Source organism: Heptranchias perlo, unplaced genomic scaffold (genome assembly GCF_035084215.1).
Source record: "Heptranchias perlo isolate sHepPer1 unplaced genomic scaffold, sHepPer1.hap1 HAP1_SCAFFOLD_43, whole genome shotgun sequence".
Taxonomy (NCBI): Eukaryota; Metazoa; Chordata; class Chondrichthyes; order Hexanchiformes; family Hexanchidae; genus Heptranchias; species Heptranchias perlo.
In genome coordinates, this window is record NW_027139442.1 from 1987101 (window position 1) to 2009613 (window position 22513).

The following is a 22513-nucleotide window of genomic DNA, read 5'->3' on the forward strand; positions in this document are numbered from 1 at the left end:
TGTGGTTCCCTGTTCTGTCTCTCCCTACTTTTTTAAATAGTGGGGTTACATTTGCCACCCTCCAATCTGCAGGAACTGTTCCATAATATATAGAATTTTGGAAGATGACAACCAATGCATCAACTATTTCCATGGCTACCTCTTTAGGCCTCTGGGATGCACATCATCAGGCTCTGGGGATTTATCGGCTTTAAGTCCATTAATTGCTCCAGCACTATTTTTTTAAGAATACTAATTTGCTTTAATTTCAACTTCTCACTCGTCCCTTGGTTCGCTACCATTTCTGGGAAGTTATTTGTGTCCTCTTGCGTGAAGACAGAACCGAAGTATTTGTTTAATTGCTCTGCCATTTCCTTGTCCCCCATTATAAATTCTCCCGTTTCTGAATGTTAGGGATCTGCATTTGTCTTCACTAATCTTCTTTTCTATTTACATACTTGTAGAAGCTTTTACAGCCCACTTTTATGTTCCTTGCAAGTTTATTCTCATACTCTATTATTCCCCTCTTAATCAATCACTTGGTCCTTTTTTGCTGAATTCTAATCTGCTCCCAATCCTAAGGCTTGCTACTTTTTCTGGCAACGTTATATGACTCCTCTTTCGATCTAATACTATCCTTAATTTATTTTGTTAGCCATGGTTGCGCCGCTTTCCTTTTGTGTTTTTGCGCCTTTAATGCTGGCCATTGCCTATCCACCGTCATGCCTTTTAATGAAGCTTCCCAATCTATCATAGCCAACTCACTCCTCATACCTTCTTTGTGTCCTTTGTTTAGATTTAGGACCCTAGTTTCGGATTGGACTACTTCACTTTCCATCTCAATAAAGAATTATGTCATGTTATGGTCACTCTTCCCTAAATGACCCGCACAACAAGGTTATTAATTAAGCCCTTCTAATTGCACAATACCCAATCTAGGGTAGCCTGTTCCCTGGTTGGCTCCTCAACGTACTGGTCAAAAAAAAACATATTATACACACTCCAGGCATTCATCCTCCACAGTATTATTGCTAATTTGTTTCGGCCTGTCTATTTGTAGTACCTTTGTTACATGCATCTCTAATTTCCTTAAATTGCCATCCCTTCCATTACCACTATCTGTTTGGAGGCCTATAGACAACTCCCACCAGTGTTTTCGGCCCCATGGTGCTTTTTAACTCCACCCAGACTGATTCTGCATCTTGATTTTCTGAGCCAATATCCTTTCTCACTATTGCTCTGATTTCATTCTTTACTGACAACGCCACCCCACCTCCTTTTATTTTTTGTCTGTCCTTCCTAATTATGGAATACCCTTGGATATTCAGCTCCCAGCCTTGGTCACCATGTAACCATGTCTCTGCAATTGCAATTATATCGTATCCGTTTACATCCATTTGCGCTGTTAATTCGTCTACCGCATTACGAATGCTTCGTGCATTCAGATACAGTGCCTTTAGATTTGTCTTTGTAACATTTTTAGACATTTTGACATTTTTTTGTAAATGGCCTTATTTGACTTGTTACCATTTTTCTTACCGGGACCAGATTTTTTAGTGCACCCTTTTGTTTATACGCCCTGTCCCTTCCTGACACAATCTGGTTATCCTTACCTCTATCACTTCCCTGCACTGCTTCTTTGTCTTTTCCCTTTAGCATTCTAGATTTCTCTCCACCGGGACCTTCCCCCACCCTTATTTAGTTTAAAGCCTTCTCTTCCTCCCTAGTTATTCGATTCGCTGGAAGACTGGTCCCAGCGTGGTTCAGGTTTAGTCCGTCCCAACGGAACCAGCTCTCTCTTTCCCCAGTACTGGTGTCAGTGCCCCACGAATCGAAACCCACTTCTCCCAAACCAATCTTTGAGCCACGCATTCATCTCTCCGATCCTATTGACTCGATGCCAATTTGCTCGTGGCTCACGTAATAATCTGGAGATTATTATCTTTGTGATTGTGCTTTTCAATTTCGTCTCTAGCTGCTAAAACTCTCTCAGCAGAACCTTTTTCTTAGCCCTACCTATGTCGATGGTACCTATTTGGACCACGACAACTGGCTCCTCCCCCTCCCACTCCAAGTTCTTCTCCAGCCTCGGGGAGATGTCCGTAACCCTGGCACCTGGTAGGAATTTCGGAACTCACCCATGCTATGAAAATGAGAGACACAGTATTAATTACATTATATTTGCCAGAGCTACACGTTAGATACCAGTCCAAAAATCCCATACGGTGTCAGAATGAAACATATAAGATCTGTTCCATTAGTGCAGACTGGGCTACACATTACATACCAGCCCCAAAATCTCATACAGTGTCAGATTGAAAGACACAGTATCAGTTCCATCAATGCATACTGAACTACACGTTACATACTAATCCAAAAACGTCATATGATGTCAGATTGAAAGATATAGTATCAATTCCACCAGTGCAATCTGAGCTACACATTTCATACCAGTCCAAAGAAATCACCTATTCGGATTGAAAGATACATTATCATTCACATTCGTGTTCTCTATTTAATACTAGTCCAAAATTCAAACACATTGTCTGAGTAAAACGTAGTGCACCAAACCCAAAAGTTTATCCATGATTACAAATTAAATAATAGACGAAAAACTATTATACATTAAGATATGGAAGATGCAATTTCAAACACCATATTGTAACCTGAGATGCAAATTAAGTACAGATATAGAATGAATCCCACACTTCCACAACGTAGCAGAGACTGACAGTTACAGAACGAATCCCACACTCACACACAGTACCAGAGGTTGATAGATGGAGAATGAATCTCAATCACACACAGTATCAGAGATTGACAAATATAGAATAAAACCCACATTCACATACAGCTCCGGAGACTGACAAATGCAAAATGAATCCCACACTCACACACAGTGCCAGAGACTGACAGAGACAGAATGGATCAAACACTGGCATTCAGTGCCAGAGATTGACAGATTCAGATTGAATCCCACACTCACACAAAGTGCCAGAGACCGACAGATCCAGAATGAATCTCAGTCACATATAGCACCAGAGACTGAAAGACATAGGATGAAGCCAACACTCGCCCACAGTGCCAAAGATTGACACAAACAGAATGAATCCCACATTCACACACAGCACCAGAGACTGACAAATACACAATGAACCCCACACTGACGTACAGTACGAAAGACTGACAAACACAAAATGAATCCCATATTCACACACAGTACCAGAAACTGAGAGATGCAAATTGAATCCAACGCTCACATACAGTGTCAGAGACCGACAGATCCAGAATGAAACCCTCACTCGCACACAGTATCAGAGGCTGATAGATACAGAATAAATCTCACTCACACACAGTACCACACACAGTAGAGTCTGTACTAACATTAATTCAGAAATGAAATAATAATCTCTGAATCAGTAATTTTTTACCCAAAACCCTGTAACAAGAGAGACATGGAGAAAAAATACTGTAAATTAGTTACAAAGATTTAATACAATATAAACTCTGGCGTTTTGCCTAACAAAATGTTGTTATAGCTCGTCTGCATTGCTCGTATTTCTAAATTCAACAATGGTCCTATCCAACAGGTACAATGTGCTTTCTACTCGTGAGTTTAAGGATTTTAGCTGGAAAGACTGAGCAGGTCCGGCAGCATTTGTGAGAAGGAAACTCTGGTTGACGGTTCAGGTCTATGTCCCTTCTATATGCATGAACGGTTAATCCGACCTTCCTCATAGCCCTTCAAAATTTTCATTTTTCAGTATTTATGCAATGCCTCTTTGAAAGTAACCATTGAAACTTCTGCCAATTATCTTAGATCTGTGTTATCTGGTTGCCAACCCTCCCGCCATTCGAAACAGTTTCTGCCTATCTACTCTATCAAAACGCCTCATAATTTTGAACCCCTCTACTAAATCTACCCTTAACCGTCTCCGCTCCAAGGAGAACAATCCCAGCTTCTCCAGTCTCTCCAATTGGCTGAAGCCTTTCATTCTTGATATCATTATTAAGGTTTAGGAAGAAAGGTATATATTTCTCCTCTGGTTTGTCAAAAACCAGCGTCTTCAATCTGGTGACATTAATGATGGTTGCCCATCAGTTTAACGTTTCTTGCACCAGCTGCTGAGTGGTCGTGACAGAACTGTCTCTTTATATCAAATCCACGTACCTGAAGGCTATACGAGTGATTGTGTAACCGTCTGCAATTTATTCCTCAATGGCCTGAGCTACAGGCCTGGATCCATTGTGTTATTCAATGGCCTGAGCTACACGCCTGGATCCAGTGTGTTGTTCAATTGCCTGAGCTACACGCCTGGATCCAGTGTGTTATTCAATGACCTGAGTTACACGCCTGGATCCAGTGTGTTATTCAATGGCCTGAGCTACACTCCTGGATCCAGTGTGTTACTCAATGTCCTGAGCTACACGCCTGGATCCAGTGTGTTACTGAATGGTCTGAACTTCACGCCTGGATCCAGTGTGTTATTCAATGACCTGAGTTACACGCCTGGATCCAGTGTGTTATTCAATGACCTGAGTTACACGCCTGGATCCAGTGTGTTATTCAATGGTCTGAACTTCACGCCTGGATCCAGTGTGTTATTCAATGACCTGAGTTACACGCCTGGATCCAATGTGTTATCCAATGGCCTGAGCTGCACGCCTGGATCCAGTGTGTTATTGAATGGCCTGAGCTACACGCCTGGATCCAGAAAGATGGGACACCGGCCAGGTGAACATTGGAATAGTCGATTCTAGAGTTAACAAAGGCATGGATAAGGGTTTCAGCAGCAGATGGATTGAGGCAGGGGTGGAGACTGAGATCGATAAAACATTGAAATAAGATAAATGCAAAATGGAATAGCGAATAGATTCTCCACTTCACAACATTGAAGTCCATTAGCTCCTCAAGCACAAAATAAGAAAATGCTGAATGAGCTGTAAGACTCGGAATACAATCCGGTCGTACTTTTTATTGCTTCACTAATTTAACAATCAGACGAAATGGATATTTCACCAGGCTCTTCAGCTCTTCTCTGAATTTAGTTTGGATTACTGCATAAATACACGTATTAGTGCAGGAACTGAAAAGAAGAAGCATATATCCCAGCTCTCGTGAGATATGTATAGGGTTATGCGGATATATGATGTGAAATGTGCCTGTAATTTGGAAATACACAGAGTTTATGACGTATGGTGTCCACAACAGTATAAAACTGCCTGAAACAGTGCACAGCAGAATGATGGATTTTCTTCGGTTCTCCATCTCAGGATCATTGTTATTATCACCGCTACTGCTGTACCTGAGACTCCTGCGAATTTTACTGGTGACTAAAATGTGTTTGATGGTCAAAATATTGAGGAGCAGAATCACAAAAAATGGAATAAATGGAATTAAAATTGTATCAATCCAGTCAAATGTTATCCATTCGCGTGATGTATAATACTTTGATATTAAATTGCAATGCCACGGCACATTTTCAAGTATATAACTGGGTTCATAAGCAAAGCACCAGGGAATGCTTTTTACAGCGATCAACAAGCAAATTGTTACGATAAATGTAGTTTTCTCGGTGCAATAGTTTGATTTCAGGTTCACACAGCAAATGGCCAGAAATCGATCGAAAGTGAAGGCGACAGTTAACCAGACAGAGCTGTCTCTAGCGGCACGAGACAGGGCCACAATGATACTACAAGCAGGGAAAATGGACAACAATGAATCCGGGAAATATATCCCACGAATCCTCCTTAATATCGGATCAGTGATAACGACTAGCAAATCTCCCACTGCCATAGCTAACAGGTATCGGGAGATGCGTTGAGATAGACCGCACTTTCCTCGAGATAAGATCACAATGGCGAGTAGGTTAACTGTAATGAAGATAAAGAAATAAAGGCATTTTCATGCAACTCACTGCAAAACTATCAGTTTGACACAGTCCTGTTTCTGCATTAATTAATGGATAGGATCCCTTCAGCTGCACAGCTCGACCTTGTAAAGACCGTGCTCAATTACAAGGAAGATAATAACATCAAGCTATCTTCCATAAAATAGAAATATTACTGTAATTAAAATAATGCTATTGGAGTATTTTCTTTATCAAATCTTCCTCTTATGAATTCATATCTGCACATTTATAATGGGAACTGCCAGCGAAAACTTGCAGCACTGTAATTACTCCCTTCCACCACTTGTGCTGCTGCAGTCTCTCGGATTTTCATCGGCCGGCGCCACGCTCCGTGCTGCAGACAGTGATATTTCCAACTGACTCTATTTCTCTACTCTCAAATTGTCCAATGTTTTGACATTTCACGACATTTGCTTTGAATGAAGAATTAAATTAATTTATTCTAAATGTGTTATCACTAATATTGCAGAATATCAAACACCTTGACTTTTGGTCTTTTAATATCGTCAGTGATAATTTCGATGTCATTGGCGTTGATAGCAGGCTCTAGGTGGTATGGATTATTACTCCATTTATCTGAAATTTCCCTCTCGTTTCTAACTGAGGCATTAACCTGTTTCTTTGAAATGAAGAGGTTGCATTGGTAAATCGGCGGTTCGAAGCCCATTTCAATTTCGATGCCGTTATAAAACTGACAGAAAAATGACATGAAGTAAATGGCGAAAACATAGAATGTATCTATCATTGAACTGATATCAATATATAACAATCACATCAATCAAAAATTACATTTTGAGATACATCACGAGAGCAGCTCTGAGGTGAAATGTATATCTATTCAATTAATACTTACGTATACGAGCTTACCAAGAACACCGACGGCTGCGAGAAGCGGATAATATATATATTCTATCTGAATAATGATGGGATATCGCATTTTCTGCTGAAGCTGTGTCATCGTTAACGTGGGAGGCAGAATCTCTCGTTGTTGTTCTGAAGTGATGCCGTGCGTGGATCCCTGATTTATACAGCGGCGACACTCCACTGAGACGTGAGCCGACGTCACCCTGTTGCCAGTTGCAGTCAATGAAGAAGTACCAATGACGGAAATCGCTTTCATTCTATTGGTTGTTGCGCAACAGATTTTTTAAAAATGATATTACCCAGGGAAAATGCTGCCACACGAGGACTTAGATTTCTGACACTTAAATAATTACATTTAAAGATTGGTAAAACTCGAGATCACACTTGACATCGAGGACAGGTAAACTGAATCGGCAATTTGCAGGATAAAGTGTACCCAATACAATGGAAATGTGAGAGGCTGGAGACGAAATTTAAATCCTTGGCTGCCTTGTCAACACAATTGTGTTTTAAAAACATATTTGTTAGTCCATATGCACTCGCTTGACTCTCAGTCCTTGTTGATCTGAGTGATTAGCAAGAATACAGACACTGACAGGCCATAGATACAAATTTCTGTCAAAACAGTACACACGTAGGGACTACTGCCAGATAATGAGCGATTATAATAATACAGGCAGCAAGATATGGAGCCTCTGACACAGTAACACATATTGTCAGAAAGGGAGCCACCAATGCCAAATTTGACAATTTAAAACAAATGTTTGAATGCTTTTATAAAACATCAACAGAGGAATGTTAAATGAATGGGTAAGGCGTTCATTCATTATCTCCAAACATCGTTTCTAGTCTGAAGTGTGAATGTGACAAGTTCAAGGATAAAACTTCAATAATGATGGTCACGTTCCTTTTAAGGTGAAATGAAGGGAAATTACTGTACAGTGTGACAAATCAGGATTAGTCACAAAGGACTAATATATAAAAGGACATTTTATTGAGTCGCACAACAAAGTGAAAACATCAGCATAAAGAAGGAAATTGGACGATACAGATAGAATACGGATTATATAAGTGAGATCATTAGCACGGAAATAATATGACAATGCCGGCATCAGTACAACAAATATCATAGGAAGAAGGATATAATGGATGAACATCAACAGTGTCCACTTCAAAAATAATTCACTGGCTGTTTAACTCTCAGTTGTGTTCTGTGGTTACGAAAGGCACGGTACCATTGCAAGCTCGGACTTCCTTTAGTGGATATGTGAGGGGCAAATGTAAAATGGGAAATGGCATTAGGAGCGCGATGATATAAAGTGGAAAACACTTCGAGGTGGACCACACAAGGAGATTGGTTTGATAACGTATCCCAGCTGTGATGACATCTCGCTCAAAGTTAGATGAAAAACTACTGACTTCCTCGTCATCACTTTTCTCACAGTTTTTGTTCACCATATAAAACAGTATGTGCATGTTTATAATGGGATTTGGTATGTAAACGTCTCGTCATGTAGTTGTAATGTCCTACCACCAAGCTCGACAAATCGTTGGAAATACGTCCTGAAAATTGGGAGCATTCGCCATTTTTTCAGCAACTGAAATTCTTAACATGCAAAATAAAGGCGTAAACATTTTTAAAAAGTGCAACAAATAAGCAAATTCCACAATAACATGAATAAATTAATGCTTCAAAATATCTTCCATTCCTTATAACGCCCGTTCTTCTTTGCTTGAAGTTCTCTTCAAGTCCTAGGCTGGTAATTGATATTTTTGCTCAGAATTGTGCAGTCTGACCATTATTAATTTCCAAGGGTTCAACAGTACCGTTTAGTCAGTTTCTGGTTTCCTGTTTTAAAAACTATTGATGACATGTTGAAAGAAACATTTCAAAGCTTTATTGTAATAAAAGTTACCGTGAAGCTCTTAAAGCTCTAAAAGAAAGGCAGCATGGTGGTTATGTTCCTCTACTAGTAATCTGTGCTGCCTGGACTAATAATCCAGAGAACGTGAGTTCAAATTCCACAATGGCAGTTTGTGAATTTAAGTTCAGTTGAACATTTTGGAAATAAAAATCTGATGTCAATTAATGTGACTATGAAGCAGTGGGCTTGTCAGGAAACCTGCCAACTTATCAAGATAAGCTCAAAGAGCTGGGACTCTACATTTTAAAGATGCATAGACATAGGGGTGATCAGGTTGATGTTTGTAAGATGATGCAGGGAATAGATTGTGTTCAAGTTGACAGTTTGTTCCAATTAAATCGGTGAAGGAGGGCGAGGGATCACAATTTTATGTTGTATAAGGCCAGCTCTAGGTTCAATGTCAGGACTCAGGAGGTGGTTCTTTCCCCAGAGAATAGTGAACCTCTGGAACGGGCTGCCGGCTCGTGCGGTGGACGCCAATTTGATGAATTTCTTTAAGAAAGAGCTGGACCTGTTTCTGGCTTGGCGAGGTGGTGCGGGGCGGTGGGGGATCTGCTCTTCCAAAAGTTTGGTAAAGTAATGCAAAGAATTACTAGGGCCAGAGTGATCTCCTGGATTAATTTCGATCGCCAAAGAGGATTGGAGAGGAATTTCCCACATTTTCCCCCCAAATTGTCCCGTGTTTTTATATGTTTTGTCTCCTTTCCCAGGAGATAACATTGTTTTTGGGGAGTCGGGGAGTGTATATATTGTGACACACAAGGTATCAAAATTGTGTAGGACAGGCTGGATGGACCAAAGGGTCCTTTCCTGTCCGTCATTGTTCATATGTTCTTAGTTTTGTACGTCTTTACCGATTCTGGCCTAATGTGACGCCAGTCCCGCTCCAATGTTGTTGATCCTAGCTGCCCTATGAAGTGCCTTGGCATACCATTCCTTTTTATCAAACCACTAATCAGCGATCATGAATGTTGCCCATCATCACCTTGGGGCAATTATGGATAGGCAATCAATGCAGGCCATGCCAGCGAAACCCACATCCTGAGAACGATAAAAGTGTGAGTATGTGGGGTGAGATGGGGCTCTGGGTTTGGTGTCTCCGTGTAGGAAGCGAGAAGGAAGGTCAACGTTCGACTTGAACAGATTTCTTACTCGTTCAATAAATTCCGGGATGTGTAGAGAATTGTGGCGTATGGTAAAAACAATCAGGCAACCAATAGGAGGAGGAGGCTCCATAAACATTCTGATACTCAGCCATGCTGGAGCTCAATACGTCCGTGTCAGAGACAAGTTAGGAACACAGTGAGTAGTAGAGATGGGAGCAGGAAGTTACATAGCGACATAAACAGATTAAGTGATTGGGTAAAACTGTGGTAGAAGGGGTTCAATGTGAAGAGGTGTGAGGTCATACACTTTGGATCGAAGAAAGACAAATCATAACATTTTCTTAATGGAGAGAGATTATCAGTTGTTGAGGAGCAAAGGGGTTTGGGTGTCCAGTTGCACAAATACCAAAAGCCAGTGCACAGATAAAAAAGTTATCAAAAAGGCAAATGGAATATTGGCCTTTATCTCAAGAGGGTAGGAATACAGAGAAGAGAAAGTTATGCTTCAGTTGTACAGAGCGTTGGTCAGACTCGATCTGAAGTTTTGGGCACCACACCTTGAAATTATACATTAGTGTTGGAGGGGGGAATAACACGGATTCGACAGAATAATATCAGTGTTTACAAGGGTAAAATTATGAGGACAGGTTGCAAGAACTTAATTTGTATTGTCTTGAGTCCATAAAGTTGATGGTTGATCTAATCGAGGTGTTTAAAATGATAAAGGAGTACGATAGGGCAGAGCGATAGAAACACTGATACATCGAAACTATTTCCTCTGTTGGGCGAATCAAGACCGAGGGGACATAAGCTTAATATGAGAGGAAGGCCATGCATTGTGAAATCAGGAAACACTTTTTCACACAAAGGGTAGTTAACATCTGGAGTTGTCTCCCCAAAAGATTGTGGATGCTTGGACAATTGGAACTTTCAAGGCTGAGGTAGAGAGAGTTTTATTAGGTAAGAGTATGAATGGATGTGCAGTAATGGCGGATAAATGGAGTTGGGGTGCAGATCAGCCATGATTTAACTGAATAGTGGAACAAGCTGGAGGAGCTGAACGGTCTAATCCTGTTCCTATGTTGCTGAGGCTGACGTTCCAGGAGGTATCTGCAACAAAAAAGTAACCAGTGCATGGTGAAATTTGGTTTCTACCTGACCTCTCCACTATCATATATGACAACGTGCGTCATACACAGTTTACTCAGAGAATGAAGTAGTCCCTGCCTGCATGCAGCAAGGCTTGGGCCGATCTATTGCAAGCAGCATTCACACAAGACAAAGGCCAGGCAATGGCCATCTCCAAAAAGATGGAATCTAATCAGCTCCCCTTGACAATTCACTGTCGGGCGCAGAAGTAAACCCAGTACTTAAAGTTGACCTCTTTTGAAATCTGTAATTATTATTCGTCATCAAATTTTCGGTTTCCAGTTGTGTTCTATTGCATTTTTCAGTAAAGCTTCCGATGTCTTTGCTACCACCGCCGTTAGACAAACTGCTCTATAGTTGTGCGGATTTGTTCTATCTACCTTTCTGAATATAGGAATAACATTACCTGTCTTCTGGAAATTTTACTCTTTGCTATGGACTGTATATATATTTATATATATATATATATATATATATATATATATATATGTGTGTGTGTGTGTGTGTAAAACTGCCTCTGCGATCTCTTCACTAGTTTCTTTGAGTATGCAATGATTTGGGATACGGGATTTAATCCTCTCTAAGTTTGTCTACTTTATCAATTATTTAACTGTCTTGATCTCCTTTTTTGATCTCTTACTCTAACGTCATGTTAATGTCCCTGATAAAAAATCAAGTAAAGTAACTGTTCAGTCTTTCTGCCTTTTCAATGACATTACCTGTGAGTTCATCTTGTGCATCCCATGCATATCTTAATATTCCGTTTCATATTCATCTGTATATAGAACACTTTACTATTTCTTTTAATATTCGCCCACAATTTCATTTCATTATTCCTCTTTTCCTTCCTAGTTATTTCTTTAATCTTCCTTTCTCAGGTCTTTGTATTCCATTTCGTCATACTCTCCTTTATTATCTATAAACTAACTGAGATTCAATGTTACCCTTATTTCTTTATTCATCCACGGTCTAATTATTGGCTTTTTTTTCTCCATATTTTAGCCGAATCAATTTCTGCAGAACTCTATTTACCATATTTTAAAATATTTCCCATTGCTGTTCTAGCTCTTTGTCTCTTAATATTTTTTTTCCAGTTTACCTTCCCTCGTTCCATTATCGTCCCTTCACAATTAGCTTTTTTTTTACAATCTATTATTTTGGCCTTAGTCATACTTAGGTATCCCTCAATCATTATTTTAAACCTATTTATATTATCATCGATATTGCCTAGATGCTCCCCTACGCTTAATTCTCTATCTGGTCCATTTAATTTCCCATTACTAGATCGACAAGTGATTCCTCTCATGTTCGGCTTCTTACATATTGGGTATGAAAGGAGTCCCGAACAAACTGTAAAGACTCCATTCCCTTTCCCTCCGTTCACTACCGCTTCTTGTTAGTTTAATTCGGGGTAGTTGAAATCTCCCATAATTGCTATTCTATGCTGTTTACTTATTTCATAGATTTGCCTACCTATTCCTCCCTCCATCTCCCTTCATCTGTTCGCTGGTCTGTAGTGTACCCCTATTGGCGTAATCGACCCTTATCATTTTTCTTAATCCATATGGATTCTGTTCCTATCTTAATGATAGTTATGTCCTGTTTTTCTACTGTCATTATGTTATCCCGAATTAGTAGCGCTACTCCACCCCCATCTTCCTTCCCGATCCTTTCTAAATATGTTGTATCCTGCAATATTTAACTGAAATCATGTTCTTTATGCAATCATGTTTCAGATATCTCGACTAGACGTGGTACATCTACACGAATTATTGCCTCCTGTTCCCCATTTTGTTTCGGATTTTGTATAAATTATTGTACAGTCAATTTAATTTGATTTTATTCATTGTTCCTCTCGCTTTATTTTGATAGTTATGTTATACTTATTTTCTATAAGTGTACCTGATCCCTGACCGTTTATGTTTCACTTATTCCTTTCCTTAGCCTGACCTTTACTCTCATCTCTTATACCTTTAATTTTCAACCAACTGTTACTTCTATCAGATCCCTACCCCCATCTTACGAGTTTGTAGTCGTATCTGCAGCCCTATTTATCCATTCCGCTGGGACCTTGGCCCCATTCCGGTTCAGGTGGAGCCCGTTCCACCAGTGCAGCTCCTACCTGCACCAGTACTCATACCAGTGCCCCATGAAATGGAACCCCTCCTTCCCACTGCAATCTTTCCACCACGCATTCACCTTCCTGATCTGTGTCTCCCGATGCCAATTAGTACGTGACCCGGCTGGTAATCCTAAGATTACCACATGTGAGGTCCTGCTTTTAATTTACTTTCTATCTCTTTATACTCCCTTAGCTGGATCTCCCCCCTCCCCGCACCCTATTATTATCTTTGTCATTGTTGTCCTAATATGGATGACGACACTGGATCTTGCCCCCCCCCCCCTTTCTAGGTTGCTCTCCAGTTCCTTCAAAATATCCTTTACCCTGGAATCAAATAGGCAACACACCCTCCTGTACTCACGGTTGTGACTGTAGAGAATACCTTCTTTCGCCCATGAATTCAACCTTTCTATTTCTATTTTGCTCCCCCCTCCCCCACAACGGACTGCCTCCTGCTCCATGTTGCCATGTTTAGCATTCTGAGCATCCTAGCTCCAGTCTGCATGCATATCCTCATAGGTAGCAAGTACGTTGTACCTGTTGGATATGACCAGTTTCTGTGGCACCTCATTCTCTGCTACCCCTAGGTTCCCCCTACCCTGCTGACTTACAGTCACACTCTCCCCTTCCTGGTCCTGTGCTTTCCTCTGAGATGTGACTCTGCTCTGGAGAAATCTATTCAGATATTCCTCCCCTTCCCTTATGTGTCGAAGTGTCTCTAACTCACACTCCAGCTCAAAAACTCTGAGCCGGAGTGACTCAAGCCAGAGACATTTCCTGCAGATATGGCAATCTGAGACAGTCTCGCTGCCAACATATTCTCACATGATGCAGTCCCGACACACTGCCTGTGGCGTTACTTCTAATATTTATTTTTTATTGTCAGCAGTAATTTAATTCAAGGACTAATATGATCACTTGGTGTCCAGATTATAATTCGTAGATGGATTTAGTTTGATTTAAAATTGCTTAGTAATTAATTACACTGATTATTTAGTAATTAGTTCTTTATTGATTTACCCTGTTAAAATAAAAACTTAACATCTTAAAAAAGGTAATTGAATGGATTAAAAAGTTGTAATTAAAATTAAAATTGTGCACAGAGCTGAACCCATCCCAAAACCAGCACTGTTAGGGGACATTGGTTGCTTGCGCGTGCAGTATACATCGATTTTATCCTTGCCCTCTTGGCGGGGACTGATTCGTGTCGGCCGCCCGCGTTTCACCACGCCTGATTTTACAAATGAAATGAGCAGAATGTTAAATGGGGGTCAACCTGATCCCGTCAGTTTCCCGTTGAGCGGGATAGGTGAGAAATAAGTGAAACTTGCCGCTGTTCATTACACTGAGACTACCAGCAAATTGAGAAGTTGGAAAGTTTTGACCATCTCCTTGTGAGTCTGAACAGTATGAACTTCAACATTTTGATGTCCTCAGCGAGACTCCAGCATTATGGTACAGGGGACTTATCTTTGCCTGTTCGGATATCAACACAAATGCTGCTTTACTTCAAATTGAGGAACTTAAGTGAACGACCAGGACTCCGAATACTTGATTGAGTTTTTTGATGAGGTAACAGAGAGGGTTGATGAGGTCAATGCGGTTGATGTGGTGTACATGGACTTTCAAACGGCGTTTGTTAAAGTGCCACATAATTGGCTTCTCATCAAAATTGAAGCCCGTGGAATAAAGGGGGGCAGTAACAGCATGGAGACAAATTGGCTGAGGGACAGGAAATAGAGAGTAATGGTGAACAGCTGTTTTTCGGAATGGAGTGGAGTGTGTAGTGGTTTTTCCCAGGGGTAGGTACTCGGACCACTGCTTTTTTGTATATATTAATGATTTGAACATGGGTGTACAGGGTACAATTTCAAGATTTGGAGATGACATAAAACGAGAAAGATGGGTATAGAGGGATATGGGCCAAGTCCAGGCAATTGGGACTAGCGTAGTGATATAAACTGGGCGACATGGACATGTTGGGCCGAAGGGCCTGTTTCCATGTTGTAAACTTCTATGATTCTATTGCTTGACGGCTCCAGTAAAATTGGTCCCGTGTAACCTCGAGCTGAGCTGATGACCCGATTTGACCTCTATCAGAGGGCCACGTGCTTCCCTCACTCATTTCCATTTCTTACTCAGCCCATTGCCATTTAAACCCTCATCAATGCCTCTGTCCCCTCCAGACACCATTCCTCCAGTTCACTCCTGGCTGGCCACCTTCCAACCAGCACCAGGTCCTGCCCGTCCTCACTGACTCTCACTGACTCCCAGTTTCGGATCGCCTAATAATTAACATCTTCATCCTGGGGTTTAAATCCTTTCATGGCCCACCCCTCCCCATCTACGCCCTCTCCTCTACACCGTTCGGAATCTCACCCGTGACCTCCTCATTCATCGATCGTTAGCCTCTTTTGGTGGAACTACCCTCACTTGGTTCCACTCACCAATCTGATCATAGCCAGGAGAAGCTTCTCTTCCCATCCTATCACCGTTATATCTGATGTCTCTGAATGTTCGAGCCTTTGCTCTCTCCTCTTCCTCATCAACATGCTGCCCTTTGGTGACATTGTCCGCAGACATGGACCAGTTTTCAGATATACGCTGACTAAACAATCGCCTCTCTTGACACTTCCAATGCCTTTGTGTTGTCAGAGTGATATTCAGTTTTAGATGATCCACGATTTAATCCAGTTAAAAATGGGGAAGTCATGATCTTTGACCCCACAATCTCCAAATCCTTGCCACGGATTCTATCCAAACCCCTCTTTTTTTGATTAATGAGTCCCTCGCCAATCACCCAAGTCCTTACTGATATGCATTGGCTTCCAGTCTCCTAAGCCTTTCGTTTATTTTTATTCTTTCTTGCACTTAAATCCACCAGAGCCTCGACCCCAGCCCCTAATCTCTGTAATCTCCTCCAGCCCAACAGCCCCTCCCAAACACTCAGCTCCTCAACCTCTGGCCGCTTGTGCATCCGCAATCCATTTGCCCTACTTTTGGCAGCCGTGCCTTCAGCCATATCCACGCTCCAGAATCCCCTCCCTATGACCCTTCATCTCCAAGGCCTTGACATCTTTTCTAAAGTGTGGTGCCCAGAATTGTAAACAAAACTCCAGCTGAGGTCGAATCAATGATTTGTAACGTTTCAGCGTGACTTCCTTGTGTTTGTATTCAGTGCCCCTTTATACAAAGCCAAGTTTAAGTCTATTCGTTTTCTTAACCGCCTTATCAACTTGCGCTGTCGCCTTCAAGATTTGTGACTATGCACCCCCTGGTCCCTCTGCTCATTCACCACCTCAAAATAGTAACATTGGGATTCTACTGCGTCAAAATGAGGTTCCTCCAAAAGTGAATCAATTCACACTTATCCGCATTAAATTGCAACTGCCATGTGTCTGCCCATTTCGTCAATCTGTCTATGTCCTCCTGAAGTCTGTTACTACCCTGTTCACTATTTGTGCTTCGAATTTTGGACACAATTGTGAAAATATGCTCTTGGACTCGCCTCACCTGAAAGCACAAGGACAGCAAAGACTCGTTACCTCGAGAAAAACCTAATGCTCAATGGAAGAGCGCACGCACCGTATCAATGGTTCCGAACCCAGGGCCGGATTGCGGGCCCAGTCAGAGATTATTCCACTTTGATAGATTGGGGAGGACCTGGGACAAGTGTTTCGACTCCGCAAAGGCAGGAATAGGCTGGAGGTTAGGCGGTTCTTCTTTTCCCGGTGAGTAGTGATCCTCTGGAATGCGTTGCTGGCTGGTGTGGTGGGGACTGACTCTCTGTCTGCCTTCTCCAGGGAGTTGGACCGGTTTTTGGCTGGGGCAGAGGTCGCAACATATAAAAGGTAAGAGGATTTATAGTTAACGTACGTACAATCCATGTGATCTCCTGGACTGGTTTCGATCATCTGAGGAGGTCGGGGAGGAATTTTCCAGTGTATTCTATCCCTTAAAGGCCCTGGATGTTTCTCACATTCTTTGCCTCTCCCAGGAGATTCCATGGCTGCGGGCGGGGGGAGAGGGAGTAAGTGTCAGTATGATGCTCCAACCATCACGAGTGAGGGGCAGGCTTGATGGACCAACTGGTCTTTTACTGCCCGTCATTTCCGTTTGTTCGTCCACATCCCCCGCTCCTCAAGGTGTTTTCAATGAAGCGATCTTCACACAAACCCTCACCTGGGGCATGTCCTGCGTCTATCTTTAGTGAAACGAGACTCAGTGGACTCTGCAGCTCACGTTATTCTCCTCTGAAGCTCAAGGGCTCGAAATATTCTCATGACCTCTGCTACAATGTGTCTGACAATTTCTAGTCCCGTCCAACCGTCCGCTATGGGATATCATTACTGTTGTCTGCTTGAAGCACAAGAGGAGATGATTTTAAGCACAGTAAATCATTGGGTGGTCTTAACACAGTAAACACTCAGTCCTTCTACACTTGGTTACATGTCTATTGGATTCGGGGTTGTCGCTCAGTGGTTTAGCGCCTGCTTTTCATGTATATATTTCTGGGCTCAATATCTAACACCTCCAAAATTGTTATTTCACCAAAATGTCCCACAGAATGACGAATCGTGCTTTCAGAGGGAAGCGAGTTACAACTTCTGAGACAAACATTCAATTGTTCCGGAAAAGGACTTCATCTCACGGTCCCCTCAGCAGCTCAGCTCACAGCAGCCGCTGACTGACCGGAATTCAAATCATAAAGTCGTTGGGAAAGAACCAGAGACCTCATACACGCGAAACATGCGGTCTATCACTGAGCTGAAATAGCCAGATAATAACGACCTCTAACCAAGTGTAAAATGACTGAGTGCCTCATTTTCCTAAGTCCACCCGAGGACTGACTGGACTGATAAGCATCTCCTTTTTTAATCATTGGAGACAACTATACCTGAGGTTTGCGGACCTGATACAGATGTAGTTGAACAGAAGAAACGAGGTCTCGCCACTCAGAGAAATGAGAAGGGGAGCGTTGTGAAGAAAGTCTGCGAGAGGGGCAGAGTCTCCTCGGGCCGTGCTGAACATTATTTATGTTTCAGGTCGCCGTTCTTCGAACGCCTCGCTGGACATTGCACCGTCATACATTGTGATCAGTCGGCGGTTGCTATGAGCTGAGGTGCTGAGGAGACCATGAGATGAAATCCTGCTCAGGGGCAATTTAATGCTTGTGGAGCCTCAGAGGTTGGAATTCGCGACACTCCGAAATCAAGATTCGCCTTTTTGTGGGTAATTCAGGTGAAAAATATTTTTGGAGGTGCTGGGTACTAAACCAAGGACCTCATACATGCAAAGCGCTCGACCACTGAGCTAAATCCCCAGGCAGCAGCGACTCTCAACGAAGGACTGATCTACTTCAATTTATGAGGCCACACAAGGTTTTTCTGGGCTTCAATTCATCTCCTTTTCTACTCCAACCAGACAATTAAACATTAAGTTTGCGGACCTGATATAACTGTGGGCGAACGGAAGAAACCAGGCCTCGGCACTCAGAGTAATGAGAAAGGGGGCGTTACGAAGAAAGGCTGGGAGAGGGGGAGGGCCTCCTTTGTCTATGCCGTAATCAACCTTCCTACTTCAGGGCACATTTTTCGAACGCTCCCGTTTTCAGTCACTTTGCTTACGAATGGACGGGACTAGGAATGTTCCGGCACAATGTAGCAGAGGCCGGCAATAATATTTCGAGTCCCTGAGCTTCAGAGGATGGCAACGTGAGGCGGGGAGAGCATTGGGTCTCATTTCACTATAGACGGACGCAGGCCCTGCCCCAGGTGCGGTTTTGTGTTTAAAGATCACTTCACTAAAAACACCTTGACGAGCTGGGGTTACAGACGGACATGACGGGCAGGAAAAGGGCAGTTGGTTCATCAATCCTGCCCCACATGACCGGAGCATCGTCACTGGACACTTCCTACCTACACAACCCGCCCCACCCACCGGAAACATGTAATCTCCTGGGAGCGGCGAAAAAAAAAAGAAAAAAAATCCAAGGCCAATAAGGAAGGGAAATTCTGGGAAATTCCTGCTCGACTCCATCAGGCGATCGAAGCGAGTTCAGTGGATCACACCGATTATGTTTAGGTTAACTGTAAAACCACTCACCTTCGATATGATGCGATCCCTGCCCCAGTCAGAAACCGGTCCAGATCCCTTGAGATGGCCGAGAGAGAGTCAGCACCCACTGCACCAGCCGGCAATGCATTCCAGGTGCTCAGTACTCTCTGGGAAAAGAAGAACCTCCCAACATCAAGACTATTCTTACCTCTGTGTGCTCCAAACGCCTGTCCGCTGCTTCCGCCCAGTTGTGAAACTGGAAATAATCTTTCACTGGGCACACCCACCACAGGTCGCCTCATAATGTGAGGACAATCAGTTCTTCTTTCCTTGGTTAGTATAGTGCGCAATCTGGGGATGTAGCTCAGTGGTAGAGCGCATGTTTCGCATGGATGAGGTCCTGGGTTCAATCGACGTCATCTTCAAACATATTTTTTCACGAGAATTACGCACAGAATGGCGAATCGCGCTTTCTGAGGGCAGCAAGTTCCAACTTCTGAGGCTCCACAAGCATTAAATTATCCCGGAGCAGGACTTCATCTCACGGTCCCCTCAGCAGCTCAGCTCATCGCAGCCGCCGACTGACCGGAATGTGTGACAGTGCAATGTCGAGCGAGCAGTCACAGCTCTTGTTTGACGCTGTGTCATTCATCCATCTCACTTTATGATTCAAAGGTTGGATGTCAGCCTCGTCACTGACTATTGGCAATTGTATTTTATATTTCCGCTCACTTATTTTTGGAAAGTTCCAAGTAAAGTGGAGCAGAAACCCCGTGAACTGAAGCAGAGGTTGAACATTGTGAGCACGTGTGACGACTGGGCATCTCGTTGTCCGGGAGAGACGGAGCAGAAATCCCACTTGTTTATTACTAAAGTGGATTAAGTTTTGCCGAGGGGATGTAGCTCAGTGGTAGAGCGCATGCTTTGCATGTATGAGGTCCCGGGTTCGATCCCCGGCATCTCCAAATGTTTTATTTTTAAAATTTTGTAAAAATCCTCTTTTCCTCACCTCACCTTCACACACAAGGACAGGAAACGGTTTCTTTACCTCGAGAAAAACCAAATGCTCTGCACACGATAAAATTCAATGGAAGCACGCACGCGCCTTTGAAATGGCTCCCGTCGTGGGGCCGAATTGAGTGCGAAGTGATTAAAGCATAGAAAATAGGATCACGAGTCTGCTATTCCGCCCTTCGAGCCTACTCCGCCATTCAATAGGATCATGGCTGATCCTCTATCTCAATACCATATTTCCGCTCTCTCCCCATACCCCTTGATGCCTTGTGTGTGTAGAAATCTCTCTGTCTGCTTCTTAAATATATTTAGTGACTTCGCCTCCACAGCCTTCTGTGGTACAGAATTCCACAGGTTCACCACCATCCAGTTTCACAGATTGGGGAGGAGCAGCTGACAGGCGTTCAGACCACACAGAGGTAAAAATATTCTTAATGTTAGGCGGTTCTTCTTTTCCCAGAGAGTACTGAGTCTCTGGAATGCATTCCCGGCTGGTGTGGTAGGTGCTGACTCTCTCTCTGCCTTCTCGAGGGATCTGGACCGGTTCTTGACTGGGACAGAGATCGCATCATATAGAAGGTGAATTGTTTTACAGTTAACCTACACATGGTCAGTGTGATCCACTGAACTCGATTCGATCGCCTGAGGGAGTCGGGGAGGAATTTCCCAGATTTCGCCCTCATTATCGGCTTTTGATTGTTTTTCTGAATTGTAATCGCTTCCAGGAGATTACATGTTTCCGGTGGGTTGGGCGGGTTTTGTAGGTAGGAAGTGTCCAGTCACGATGCTCCAGGCATGTGGGGCAGGATTGATGAACCAACTGGTCTTTTCCTGCCCGTCATGTCCATCTGTAACCCCAGATGGTCAAGGTGTTTTAGTGAAGTGACCTTTAAACTCAAACCCACACCTGGGAAAGTTCTGCGTCCGTCTATAGTGAAATGAGACTCAATTCTCTCTGTGCCTCACGTTGCCCTCCTCAGAAGCTCAAGGACTCGAAATATTCTTTCCGGCCTCTGCTACAATGTGCCTGAGCATTTCTAGTCTCGTCCAACCGTAAGCAAAGTGACTGATAACGGTGCGTTCGAAAATTGCGCCCTGAAATTTGAAGGATGGTTACAGCACAGCCCATGGAGGCTCTCCCCACCTCCCAGGCTTACTTCTCAACGCCCCCTTTCTAATTAATCTGAAGCTTTGAGTATATCAGGTCCGCATACCTCAGGTATAGTTGTCTGTTTGGAGTACAAAAGAGGTGTTTTTCAGCCCAGCAAATCCTCGGATGGCCTTAGGAATGTGAGGCTCTCAGTCCTTTTATACTTGGTTTGAGGTCATCATTATCTGGTGGTGGAGCTCAGTGATAGACCGCCTGCTCTGCTTATATGAGGTCCCGGGTTCTATCTCCAAGCACTTTATGGTTCGCATTTTGAATTCCGGTCAGTCGGCAGCTGGAATGATCGGAGCTGCTGAGGTGACCGTGAGATGAAGTCCTGCTCCGGAACAATTGAATATTTGTCTCAAAAGTTGGAATTCGCTTCCCTCTGAAAGCACGATTCGTCTTTCTGTGGGACATTCTGGTGAAAATAAATGCTGGAGTTGTTAGATATTGAACCCAGAAATATATACACGCAAAGCAGGCGCTATACCACTGAGCTACAACCCCGAATCCAATGGACCTATAACCAAGGGTAGAAAGACTGAGTGCCTACTGTATTAAGACAATCCGATGATTTACTGGGCTTAAAATCATCTCCTCTTGTGCTTCAAGCAGACAACAACCGTATAGTCCCGTAGCGGACGGTTGGACGGGACTCGAAATTCTCAGACACATTGTAGTGGAGGCCCGCAAGAATTTTTGGCGCCCTTGAGCTTCAGAGGAGAATAATGTGAGGAGCAGAGACATTGAGTCTCGTTTCACTAAAGACAGACGTAGGACATGGCCCAGGTGTGGGTTTGTGTGAAGATCGCTTCATTGAAAACACCTTGACGAGCTGGGGATGTGGACGAACATACGGAAATGATGGGCAGTAAAAGACCAGCTGGTCCATTAAGCCTGCCCCTCACTCGTGATGGCTGGAGCATCATTACTGACACTTACTCCCCCTTACGACGCCGTCAGCCTTGGACTCTCCTGGGAGAGGCAAAGATCCTGAGAAAAATCCAGTGCCTTTAATGGATAGAATAGCCAGGAAAATTCCTCCCCGACCCCCTCCGGTGATCGAAACCAGTCCAGGAGATCACATGGATCGTCCGTACACTAACTGTAAATCCTCTTACCTTTTATATGTTGTGACCTCTGCCCCAGCCCAAAACCGGTCCAGCTCCCTACCGAAGGCAAAGAGAGAGTCAGCACCCACCAGACCAGCCAGCAACGCATTCCAAAGGCTCACT

General features: G+C 43.1%; 1 long non-coding RNA gene and 1 other non-coding gene across 2 annotated transcripts in view; both read left to right on the forward strand.

Moving 5' to 3' along the window:
• LOC137312431 (uncharacterized) overlaps positions 1 to 22513 on the forward strand; it is a 621748-nt gene that overhangs the window by 377336 nt on the left and 221899 nt on the right. The gene's annotated exons all lie outside the window — the stretch shown is intronic.
• On the forward strand, positions 20008 to 20079 carry trnaa-ugc (transfer RNA alanine (anticodon UGC)). Its single transcript has one exon. It is a non-coding gene; the product is annotated as a tRNA-Ala (tRNA).